This window comes from Rutidosis leptorrhynchoides, chromosome 3 (genome assembly GCF_046630445.1).
Source record: "Rutidosis leptorrhynchoides isolate AG116_Rl617_1_P2 chromosome 3, CSIRO_AGI_Rlap_v1, whole genome shotgun sequence".
Classification (NCBI taxonomy): Eukaryota; Viridiplantae; Streptophyta; class Magnoliopsida; order Asterales; family Asteraceae; genus Rutidosis; species Rutidosis leptorrhynchoides.
The window spans coordinates 456419699-456431957 of record NC_092335.1 but is presented as its reverse complement, the minus strand read 5'-3'; the positions used below and the strand labels follow the sequence as shown (position 1 = coordinate 456431957).

General features: G+C 34.4%; 1 long non-coding RNA gene across 4 annotated transcripts; it reads right to left on the bottom strand.

Moving 5' to 3' along the window:
* Nucleotides 1–2011: 2011 nt before the first annotated feature.
* On the bottom strand, nucleotides 2012–5673 carry LOC139898003 (uncharacterized). 4 transcript variants are annotated; one of them, XR_011776851.1, is made up of 8 exons: nucleotides 5479–5673; nucleotides 5251–5291; nucleotides 4677–5037; nucleotides 3753–4148; nucleotides 3474–3644; nucleotides 3311–3368; nucleotides 3185–3231; nucleotides 2012–2278 (listed from the first exon to the last, which is right to left on the bottom strand). It is a non-coding gene; the product is annotated as an uncharacterized lncRNA (long non-coding RNA). The 4 variants fall into 4 exon arrangements; XR_011776852.1 differs by having other exon boundaries at nucleotides 2013–2278; nucleotides 4716–5037; nucleotides 5155–5291; nucleotides 5479–5672; XR_011776850.1 differs by having other exon boundaries at nucleotides 2014–2278; nucleotides 3185–3245; nucleotides 4716–5037; nucleotides 5479–5671.
* Nucleotides 5674–12259: the final 6586 nt, after the last annotated feature.

Below are 12259 nucleotides of genomic sequence, written 5' to 3'. Positions count from 1 at the left end.
AAGTTGCTTAGCCTCGACCTAAACAAGTAAGTTGTATCAATTAACCGGTTACGACACAAGGTCGGGCGAAATGTGTTCAATTAGTCCTATGGCTCGTTACGACTCGATTAGTATAGCATGTGAATCACGTTGTCAAGTTTCATGCAAGAATCAAGTATAAAAGAAAGATTAAGACGATTGCGTAAGTATTTGGTTAAGTTTGACTAAAAGTCAGACTTGGTCAAAGTCAAAGTCAACGAGGTCGGGTCGGGTATCCGATAATTTTTCTAAGTTATATAATCATATATGAGCATGTTGGCCAAGTTTCATGTTAATCGGAGGTGCGTAGCATAGTTAGAATTAAACGGTGAACGACCAAGCGAAACAGAATCTGGCAGTTCATCTGGACGGCGTCCAAATTTGCTGGACGGCGTCCAGCATTGAAGGACTGGACGACGTCCAAGAATCTGGACGGCGTCCAGATCTGTATGCAGACCCTGTTTTGCTGAAATACACAAGTGCACGAACCAAAACTCAAACTAACACAATTTGTGAACCGAAAACACTTAGAACATGTATCTTATATCGTTGGAAAGGTATTTTGATAAAGAATACAACTAACCACATATCATCAATCGAGTTCATCATTTACCACAACAAAAACCTCGTCAAATGATCGTTAAATGTTCATAATCAAAGTCTCAAGTTTGCAAAATGCATTTCATGATTCAGGAATCCAATTTATACATATGATATGCCGTTTTGAAGGTAATGAAACATGCAATACAACTAAACACTTACCAACTTCATTTCATAGCATTCAATGTCTCAAAAATTCATTTTTAAAGTCTATCAAACCCTAACCAAAATTCACAAACTCATAATCATGTTTATTGAAGTTTTCTTAATCAACCTACACATCAAAATGAAGCTAGTGATACTAGCAACACAATTAAAACATGAACTTTAACAATTTAACAACATTTAATCACCCAAAACTCAAGATTAAGCACACCCATTTCAAATGTTCAAACTAGTTACTCAAAACAACAAATCGAGCAAACAAAAGATGTATTCATGTTATACTTGAGCCATAGACACTAATTAACACCATTTAAAGTATATAAAACGAATTTAGAGAAATCTAGTATTTTAGAAACGTTACCTAAACGAGATGAAATTGGTACCAAAATGTAGAGGATGAAGAGAGGATCACGAAAATGTAATTTGTTTTGATGTTTGATTGCTTAAATTGAAATAGATGATGAATTAGTGGATTGGGTGTTTGAGTTTCAAAAATGGAAGTAGAGAGAAAAGAGAGAAAGAGATGTGGAATTGAATGAGTGGTGGTAGTGGTGGGTTGACTAGTTGACCTAGTCAACTAGTTTGCCCACTTGACGCCAATAGTCCCTCGAGTTTAAAAGCGAGTGCGAGAATTAACCGAACGAATATTTTTAAAAACGCACATTAACGAGAGATCTTATAATCGAATATCGGAAATATTAAGAACGTTAGTTAATGAAAGGTACGAATTTAGCTAACGAAAGATATTATCTAAAAAAAAAGACGGCGTTAAAATAAATTTAACGGAAAAACGCGGGATGTTACACCTTCTACTATACTAATTAAAGGTAATGCGCTTTTTTAATTTATTTGGACTTCAATCGTATGAAAGAAAGTGAACCTGGAAAAACTTATTACAGAGATGTTAGTAAGTAGATTTAGATTGGAATCAGAATTAGAATGAAAATAACAATAACAATTAATCCAAAGATGTTACAACAATCTGTATGCATAATTAGAAGTAATTAGAACATAATATCTGAATATTATGTATTATGAATGTTTATAGCTATACTCTTATACGAATAATAAAATTAATGTACGCTTTAATTATAAAACTAGCTTAAGACCCGCGAATTCGCGAGATTTTTTTAAGGACGAATTAAACTTGAATTGTCAAAATAATTATACTTCATATGGTATTTGTTATGTGGTTAAGAAACTAAAACAGTTTCAGTAATGGTATAATAACAAGATTAAAAGGTACGCACTACGCGACTACGAATTATTGATGGCTATTCTTTATACATATACGAAGTGTCATTACATCACTGCAATGATTATACAAAAAATTGTCTGATTGCACAACTTTGCTTAGTAATACTTTTGCCTAGGTAAAAACCCACCATGTTAGGTCCATCTCCAAATGGTGCAGCAATTGTTCACCATTTTTTAGCAATAGAAGACTGATAAGACACGTAAACGTTCAAACAAAGCGCTGGTAACATTTTTTGACCTGCAAGGTAAACATTATGAACAATTTGATCCAAAAACAAAGTAAACATTGTGGCACAAATAAAGTAATTAGTTCAAAAACTGAAAAAGAACATATAAACACGAAAACAAAACCCAGAGTAAAATTTAATGCCAGATCCCATCCTAAGATTGAATTCTAAATCTCAGCCCAAGATTCAATTCCAAATCCCAGCCTAAGTTTTCCATCTAATCTAAAAAAGTTGAGTTTGAATCATTTTCAACCTTCTGACCCATTTGGCTCTTGTACTTCTATGCTATTTTTTTTCGCTTTACTGCATTGCCCTACTTGACATCAAACATAACCCATTTATTATCTTCCCTGTTTAAATTCATGATGTTATCTTCCTTTTTTTTAACCCAAATTGACCCATGTTAAATATGAGTATTTAAGTCCATCGTTTTCGTGATGCATTATACATAGCAGGAGCAAAACAAACAGATAAAATATGAGTATTTACAATACCCATTCAATGGTCATGAGTAATTATAGTCCATCCATTTGGTGATACAAAATACACAACAAAAACAACACTTCAGGTAAGACAACGTGAACAAATAATATTGTAAAAAAAAAAAAAAAAAAGGTTAATATTCAGTTTTTAAATTAGGAGCGAAAGATTGGCGAGTTGGGTCACGGGTCAAAATATGTCCTTTTTCTCTACAAATAGTTACAGGTTGGGAGACCCAACACTTCAGCATCTGTTATGAAATGGTCACAAAGGTTCTTAATGCCTTCACATAAACTATGTATAACTTTCAACTAATGCAACATTTTTGACCTATTTCCTTTTGAACTGTCAATAACGTGAGTTAACATATTCATAAGTAGAAATTACCACTTCAAATTGCTTATAAAGTATAACTCGATTAGTTTATGCATACATACCTTCAGCCAAACAGGATGATTAAGAATCAAGATTTGTAAATCGTCACCTAGACATTATGAGCTGATATGAAATGAGTATAAGAAAAAAAAAAATTCATCATCAATAAGATAAAAGGGACTGTTCACCTATAAAAGATAATGTAAAACCGATATCATTATCCTAAGTTCTGCTCCAAATCTTATTCTGCAAAACCGATATCATAATTAGTAGCACATATTTTTTACATTTTTTTAGCTATGTGTAAGTTGGCAAAAGATACATTAACAGAAAAGGATGTCAAGAGAAGACCTTATCGCTGTTGCATTATAGTCTTGCACTCATTTTTAAGCACTAATTCTAAAAGACATGTCAAGAGACAAAAGGTTTTGTTGGGTTGGCCCAGCAGACTCGCTTTAATCTGTATTAAGAGATTGCTCGTTTAATTGGAACCAACTACCTAACCTACACGATTCGCCACCCCTACAAATATTACATGTAAAATTAAAGTAAAGAAGTTCTTATCAAATCCAAGAAGCTTGAAAAAATAGATTGTTGTAATGGAGTAATCAATATCAAATGAAAACGTACGTCCAAGGCAATGTATAAAATACTCCGTATATGATTTGGAATTGTCAGTACTTCAGCAACACGTGAATGGTGCTGAAATTAAGTCATTCTTAAACTAAGACATTTTTCCACCCATTTTGCCACCCCTGCAGATAACAAATGTAAAAACTAAAATAAAGACATTCTTATCAAGCCAAAAAAAAATTTTGTAACATAGATAACATGACAGTTTGTTAGAAATAGATCATAGTGCTTATATTATTGCTCAAGTTATGTAGTTGCCGTATGATGAGGGATTGGCCGTCATTGCTCTTTGCATGCTGCAAGTAACGAAATAATTATTTCTTACATCTGACTTCTCTGAACAGGAATTTCTGAAGGACTGGAAGGCAAAAATCCTTTGATTTTTTATCATGCCTGCATAGAAACAATATATAAAGCTTAAAAAAACTGATCAGGTACTGCTCACATAGTCAATAGAATAGCCATTGTTTTGAACAAAAATTCTTTTAGACCGAACTTCTGACATGTGAACATTGTAACTGACGGTCGTTGATTTAAAATTAAACCAGTTCAATATGCCCAATTGATGTTTTTAAAAAAGCTCGAAACAGGATGCAAACATATATGACATTTATTCTGGATGATGTTTTATTCATTTTCATGCTTATTAGGCACCAATTACTTGTGTATTCCTGTAACTTTTTACGCTTATTTTATGGTTTGATGATCATTTTCTAAGCACAAAATCGTGGTGAATAAGCATGCGGATTACACACATCTTTGTTCAGAATACCATATTACAACAGTCGACAGGTGCAATCGTAACATGGCTTAGCAATGCTTTTAAAAAATTTGGCACCCACAAGAATCTGAAGATACTTATTGTTTATTATACATTTGTTCAAGATCACGTCAAGGTAAAATAATCGCAAAAAAGCTAACCTTTTCAACAGCACCCTTTGTTAATCGCAAAAAACTAACCTTTTCAACAGCACCCTTTGTTCTTGCTGAAGCAACGATAGAATTGGTAGCAGCCACATGAACCGATTCCGAATACTAATCGTCGTGGCACTCTGTTGTTGTTATTGGCAAGATCTTCATTAACAAATTCAATATTCTTATTCATGCATCACTTCTCATCATGGATCCCTAAATTGTTCTTCCTTTTTCGCAGGATAGTTCAGGTGGCGATTTTTTCATCTTCAAAGTTTCGTCAGCATCAATTTCTGATTTACACGACAACAATGGAGATACGTCCACTAATTATGGGGCTGAACATGCGCCGATTTGGGGTAAAGAAGCACTGTTCGATATAAATAATATAATAAACACAAGAAACATATGAAATGATTATATTATTAGAAAATCTTGCTCTAGCATAGTAAAAGAAATAATATATTTGTGATGTTCAATAGCCTACCAAACACAGATCAGCCTTCTTGCATCATTGACCCAACATATAATAGTAAATAAAGAATATTACAAATTGAACCAAAAGTAGAGATGAGCAATGGACCTTTCTTGCAACATCCATCCCAATTAGATCATCACGAGGATCTGTAAAATAGAATTTTTAGAAGAATGAAGAACATTTACATATATGACAAATCAAATTAACTCAATTCATCTCAAGTAGTCCAAGATTGATTCGGAGAGCTTTTTGGATATCATCCAGTCTCAGCTCATTGAATTAAAATATATTATTGGATTAACATTAGAAGCCCTAATTCGAATAAATACTTACAAGGTGTGTTAGGGTTTCTCCTTGAAGATGAAGATGATGTTGTTACATGTAAATGTTATTGAAAGCGTGGAAAATTGAAACACAAATCACTGAAACGATATTTGTATGATCGCTAGGTGTGTTTGGGTATATCGTTGAAGATGATTTTAGGGTTACGACTTCTGCTGGTGAAACTAGTTTTAGGGAGTGCAGAATTGAAACATAAATTACGGGAATTAAAGGGTAATTTAGTCATCAAACAACTGATCAAAGTGATTATGAGGTCATAATCTTTATTAGAAAATTTAGATGGTCTAAATTATAGAGGTTAATGCTAATGAAAGGTTAGGATTAATAATTTGAATTTTAAATGATCTATTTTCAACTTTGTTATTATAATATATATAAAATATATATAAATATATATAAATATAAATATAAATATATATAATATAATATAATATAATATAATATATAAAGAGATTATAATAAATAACCCATACATAAATGCAATAGGATAAGTTAAAACTCACATATCTCTTTTAGCTAATTCATTTTATTATGGTGCAACATGATAAAAATTCACAATAACAATTTATATTTGTATATGCATACTCTAACAATTACGGAGTTTTAACTTAAATCCAGTTCAGATACGATTCAAACCCTACCGAATCATCATCCTCAGTTTCATTATATTCATACTTCATCACATTCAAGCCCTACCGAATCTGATTATTCAAGAATTAGAATAGAAACAAAAAAAAATGAGAAATTAAGGAACATAAGACTTACGAAGGAATTGCTGATAACGATGGTGATAACTTCCGAAATTGGGATACACATATCCAAAAAACCATGATTCCGGGAGTAATTGAATATGGCTTTTACGTTCTTAAGCTTTTAGTATTCTTGAATCAAAATTAGGGTCTTTTAGAGCAGATGTCTATTTTATATATAGACCTGAGGCACGGCATGTGATATATTTGCAAATTAATCACCATTAATTGATCCAAGGGTCCTAAAATAAATTAACTTTTTAATCCAAGGGTCCAAACTTTGCCATGTCACTTTTTTTATAAGTTGATTTGCTAATTTTTTTTTTTTTGGAAGGCAAATTTTATTAGAAAGAGACACACTCTCAATACAAACCTGTCACAACATCCAAATACAAAGCAAAAGAAGACCACCCAACAAGACACCAAACAACATTACATAACCAAACTCTTAGGATTTGTTTTCCAAGAATTAAACTCTCCATGAATCATCTTCTTTCTATTCGATAGCCACAGATGCGAGATTACGCGAAGGCTAACCATAATGTCTTCATCTTTAACCGCCTGTCTCTGATCAATGGGACCATGAACGAGCTTGTTTCGCCACCTCCATATAATTACCCTTTTGTTATAATACATAAGAGAAAGAGAAATTTATAATTAATAAAAAAATATATATGTATAATAAATAATAAATAATAAGTATTAAAAATATTTAAAATTGTATAAATTAAAAATCACCGTGAAATGGACACTATAAATACTTCAACATATGTCATTCAAAATTACTTTAGATACCGAAATGATCATTAAAAAAATAGACATGAAAACTTCGTACTCTTAATCTTTAACTTAAAACACAAAGAATTAAAAGACGAGTGAACCAAGAAAAAGATGCTGCTTGAGGTTTGACTGGTGAGTCAGACTCACATCCTTAATTCTCGTGTCTCCAAACATCACTACTCAAACTTAATCTAATCTAACTTGTTTCACTATTTTATTGAGCATTGATAAAAACATCATTTTTACTTAATCCATCATCACAACGATAAATTAACTAGTTGTACAGTACAATATATTAATGCATAATTTATGACCGATGAAGTAAAAATGATGAATATATCACCACCCTTTTTAATTAGAGTGCTCTCAATGGTGACACACATTCCTTCCCAGTAATAACCACCACATTAGCGCCAAATCAGCACTTGGATGGCAAAATGACCCGTACCCGATGGGGAAACCCGAAATCCGTTATAATTGGGCCGGATCTGACCCGAGTCCGTCGGGTCATGGGCCGGGTATGGGGATGGTTACAAAATTTTTTCTGGGTTCGGGTTCGGGTATGGTTTTGGATACAAACCCGTTTACCCGACCCGCATACCCGTATACCCGGCCCGAAGAATTTTAATAATTATTATTATGTAAAATTTTAGTATTAGTATTATATTGTTAATGTATGAAAGATTTTTCTTCTTTGTTTTGGGAACGAGTATAATTTTATTCAATCTAATCATATACAACAAGTTTTCGAGATTTGATATTTTATATACTTTGTGTATTTGAGTATTTTAGAAACTTTTCAATCAACTTTTTGTATGTCATATTTTATAATACTTTAAACATGAAGTAGTTAAGTTATTTTTCGATATTTTGATTTGGTAACTTATTCAAAAATAGATACAGAATGACTAATCGGGTATACCCGTTTATCCGTGGGAAAACCCGAAACTCGATAGTATGTAAGTAAATGGGGACCCGATGGGTTTCGGGCCGGGTTTGGGGTGAGTTTTCTTAATCGGGTTCGGGATTACCTAAACCCGACCCAAATCCGACCCGATGCCATCCCTAATCAGCACTTTCTTTCCAAAACTAAACACTCCCGTGGCATCTTTCTTCAATATTTTTTTATTACTTTATATTTTTTATAAAATCAAATAATTATAATTATAAAATTATAAAAATTGGAAAACATATCATTTATTTTTGCAGGACCCACTTATCTCTCTCCTATCATCTTCTCCATCCATCCCATTTCTTCATATCTATTTTTATCGGTCACTGGAACATTTCATTTTTTAGACTTAGAAAAGTAACAAAAAATCGAAAATACTCACTAATCTCCGTCCACAAAAATTTCACAAAAGCACGAATCGAGAGATGAAATCGATGGCGGTGGCCTGGGCAGCTCCCTGGGCGAGCCAATGCCATCGGCGTCCAGGTGAGCGGACGGCTGGGCGGTGGGGAAGGCGATACCGTTGGGAGCTCCTTTATACTCCGTATATGTTTAGTGACTACACGTTGATTCTTACAGAGTACTTGTTTGTACCAGGCATAATAATTTAAATTAAATTTAAATATTTCATGTTACTCTCATGATGGCACTCACGGGTCGTGGGCGCGGATTCACCACATCCATTACCCGCATCCGCGGATTTTTTGAAGATCCATTAGCCCGCGGATCTTGGTTAACGGATTTATTTTTAGATCCATGCCCGTACCCACGGATATTCGCGAGTCGCGGGTTTACCCGCGGATCTTATTCATGAAGTATATGTAAATTATTCAAAAATTAAAAATAAATATGATTACATAATTCAAAGTAACATGAAAAACATCATTCAATCATATACGCATGTTTATGATATAATAAAATGAGAAAATATATATTAATTATACTTTTTTTATTGCTAATATGTAAAGCTACAATGTTTAAAATCAACAATAAAAATTTATTTGCTAAACCTAATCATATAGTAGGTTGACAAATTACTTAAGTGATAGATAAAAACTAAATTTAATAAGATGGTCTAAAAAACGAAACAAACAACAACATGCTTTGATTGTATAATACATGTAATGTGTAGTTGTGAGATGATCTAGTTACTAAAAAGTTCGGTACCAAAATGATATGAGGAATGTAGAAACTTTTGCGGAGTAAATTATTACATATTGTCCATTTATTCAAGGTGGAGATTTTCACCCATTTAGAACGGGTATATCTGTGGATTATTCAAACAGTTATTACGGATTTTCGGATCGGATTTTATCCGCAACTGATCTATTACATCCATCACCCACCCGCGACCCGTCAGCGGGTACAAGATTACATCCATCGCCCACCCGCGGGTAAAGATTTTTGATTTTATCCGCCCATCACGGACGCGGATATCCGCGAATCTCGAATTTTTTTAGATCCATTGCCATCCCTTAATCCAAAGTTAATTAACTCCAATTATGTAGATATTATACATAATACTATAGTACTTTTCATGTGATGTCATTCTTCACACTAACAACCCCGTAAATACTTTTAACTGCGCGAGTAATTTGATAATTTGACTTCTTCCTTTTTTCTAAAAAAAAAAAAATTTTATTTTCTCTCTTTTCTTTGCGATATTTTTTTCACTTCCTTTTTCATTTTTCTGTTTTTAAACGTCCAATTAACCGATGAATAACTAACAAAACCACCGATCGGAACCATCACACAACGAAGTGCGAGTTTGTTTACTCGTTGAAAAACTAAAATTACTCTTAAAATTATGAAAAAAGCTAACAATCTTTATAATCATTTTGATATTTAAATATTTAATACGTATTTTTTTAAAAAGCTAGCAGTTTATTATTAACTCCAAAACAACTCTAAGAGACAACACCAAAGGAAACAAGTTCACTAGACGCGAACTAGAAATACACTAAGAAAACTACAATAGAATGGCCTTGATTGATGATGTTATCGGTTCAGAGCAATCGGCTTTCATAAAAGGAAGGCAAATATTAGATGGTCCGCTTATGGTTAACGAAGTAGTGGATTGGTGCAAAAGAAAAAAAAGACAGCAATGCTTTTTAAGGTATATTTCGATAAGGCGTTCAGTTCGTGATCATGCATATTTTTACCATAGGGTTAATATGCCTGTTCAATGCGTAAAAGGGGGGTTTAAGGATCTTAGAACAAGGCTCTCCGGTCCTGCTACCGTGGATGACCCTGGCCGACATGATGATGTCGGCGGGGTGGCCAAGTGGATTAAGTCTACCTTCGATAGCGGTCGCTGATCAGAAGGCCCCCAAATAAGGTTGTAGGTGCTAGTTTAATAAAGAACTAACCTGTTAACCTTGAGAGATGATGCTGATTACGTAAGATGAGTAGCAGATAATGGTTACGCAACGTGGTGATCCTAGAATGATAATTAGGGTTAGTATATATAGGCAAACCCTAATTCTAGAACCGTCTAAGATAATGATAATCTCCTCCATAACTAACTCCCCCGAATCACGGATATAATTATGGAAAAGATATTGACTTGATGACCAAGTAACTGCCGTACCGGGAACAAAGGCATTCGATACATAACCGCATGCCGCATACCGCATACAAGGTACACGCATTCGCATGCTATCGAGTGCCCGCATGCGGATTGCGGTATCATTAGTTTGATTCATTGGGATTATTTTATCTCCATGCTTCACTTTATGGGCTTTCCTCCTCGCTGGATTACTTGGATAAAGGCATGTCAAAAAGGCACCTATTTTAGTTAATGGTAGCCCTTCTTCGGAGTTTCAGATTGGTAGAGGCCTAAGACAAAGTGATTCGATGTCACCATTTCTCTTATTATTGGTATGGAAGGTTTGAAAGCTGCTATTAATGATGTTGTTTATGCGACCTTGTACTCTCCTATTCAGATTGGTAAGAGAGACAACACGAGAAAAGTGGCCATTTGCATGTATGCAGATGACGTTTTATTTTTGGGAGAATGGTCGCAAGTGAATGCGTCTAATCTTAGAATCATTCTTGAATGCTTCTTCCGAGTTTCAGTTTAAAAATAAATCTCCTAAAATCTAACTTTATGGAGTCGGGGTAAGTGCATCAGAGGTTAGAAATATGGCTAATTTCATGGGCTATGCTCACTCTGTTTTACCTTTTCATCATCTCGGATAGCATGTCGGCCATAACATGGTTAGATTGGCGGGCTGGAATTGTGTTATTGATAAAGCGAAGAAACGGCTTGCCTTGTGGAAAGCAAATATGATCTCTATGGGAGGTGGACTTACGCTCTTAAAATCGGTTTTAGGTGTTGGTGCATAATCCCAAGTTCTATTTTGTAATGAGTTCTATTCGTTTTGTATTTTCTATTTTAGTCGTGTAAGGATTACGTCATTAATACATTGTGTTTGGATTGTTTAATATGATGACATGAAATGGTTCGAGCAGTTTGGTTGGCTGCTCAGACCATCGACCGATGGTAGAGACCATCGGTCGAGGGACTATCACCATCGGCCGTAGGTCCCAGACCACCGGCCGATGGTCACTGTGATTATATATAAATACGGGTTTTGGGTTTCATTGTTAGGTTACACACCCAATACCCTTTAGCCGTCGTAATTCTCTGTGATTACAGTCCCAGATCAAACCCCAACCAAATACAAACCTCTAGGCGTCGATTATATCAACGTAGTGTTGGTTAGATTGATCCCGAAAGTGAAACACGTATTCGATTCACCCTAGTTATTGTTTTCCGCCTTTCATCTAGGTTTCACGTTTGATCTAAGATCCAAATAACGTCTACAAAGTGGTATCAGAGCTGTGGCTTCCTGATCAAAAAGTTTTTGAGTCGAATCAAGTGTTTTTGTTTTAGGGTTTTTGGTCTAAACGGGTTTTTGAGTAAAAGTTGAGATTTTTACGTTTAATTTTTGTGGTTTTGTGTTTATTATTGTTACTGTGTGTTTTTCTGAAGTTTCTATCGGTTTTGTTTAAGTCTAGAACGTCAAAATCGATCAGATTTGTAGTTTTTATCGAAAACCCTAGGTTTTTCTGCCCAGAATTCGTAAGAACCACCCTCGGCCGAGCGTCTCTGACCATCGACCATTCGTCCCGACCCTCGACCGTTCGTCATATACAATCGACCGATCGTCTCTTATTGAACCGGAGGACAGTCTTTTATAACATTGAATCGTTTGTCTTTACCATCGACCGTTCGTCTCTTGACCATCGACCGATCGTCACCTACCATCTGCCGATAGTACCTTCC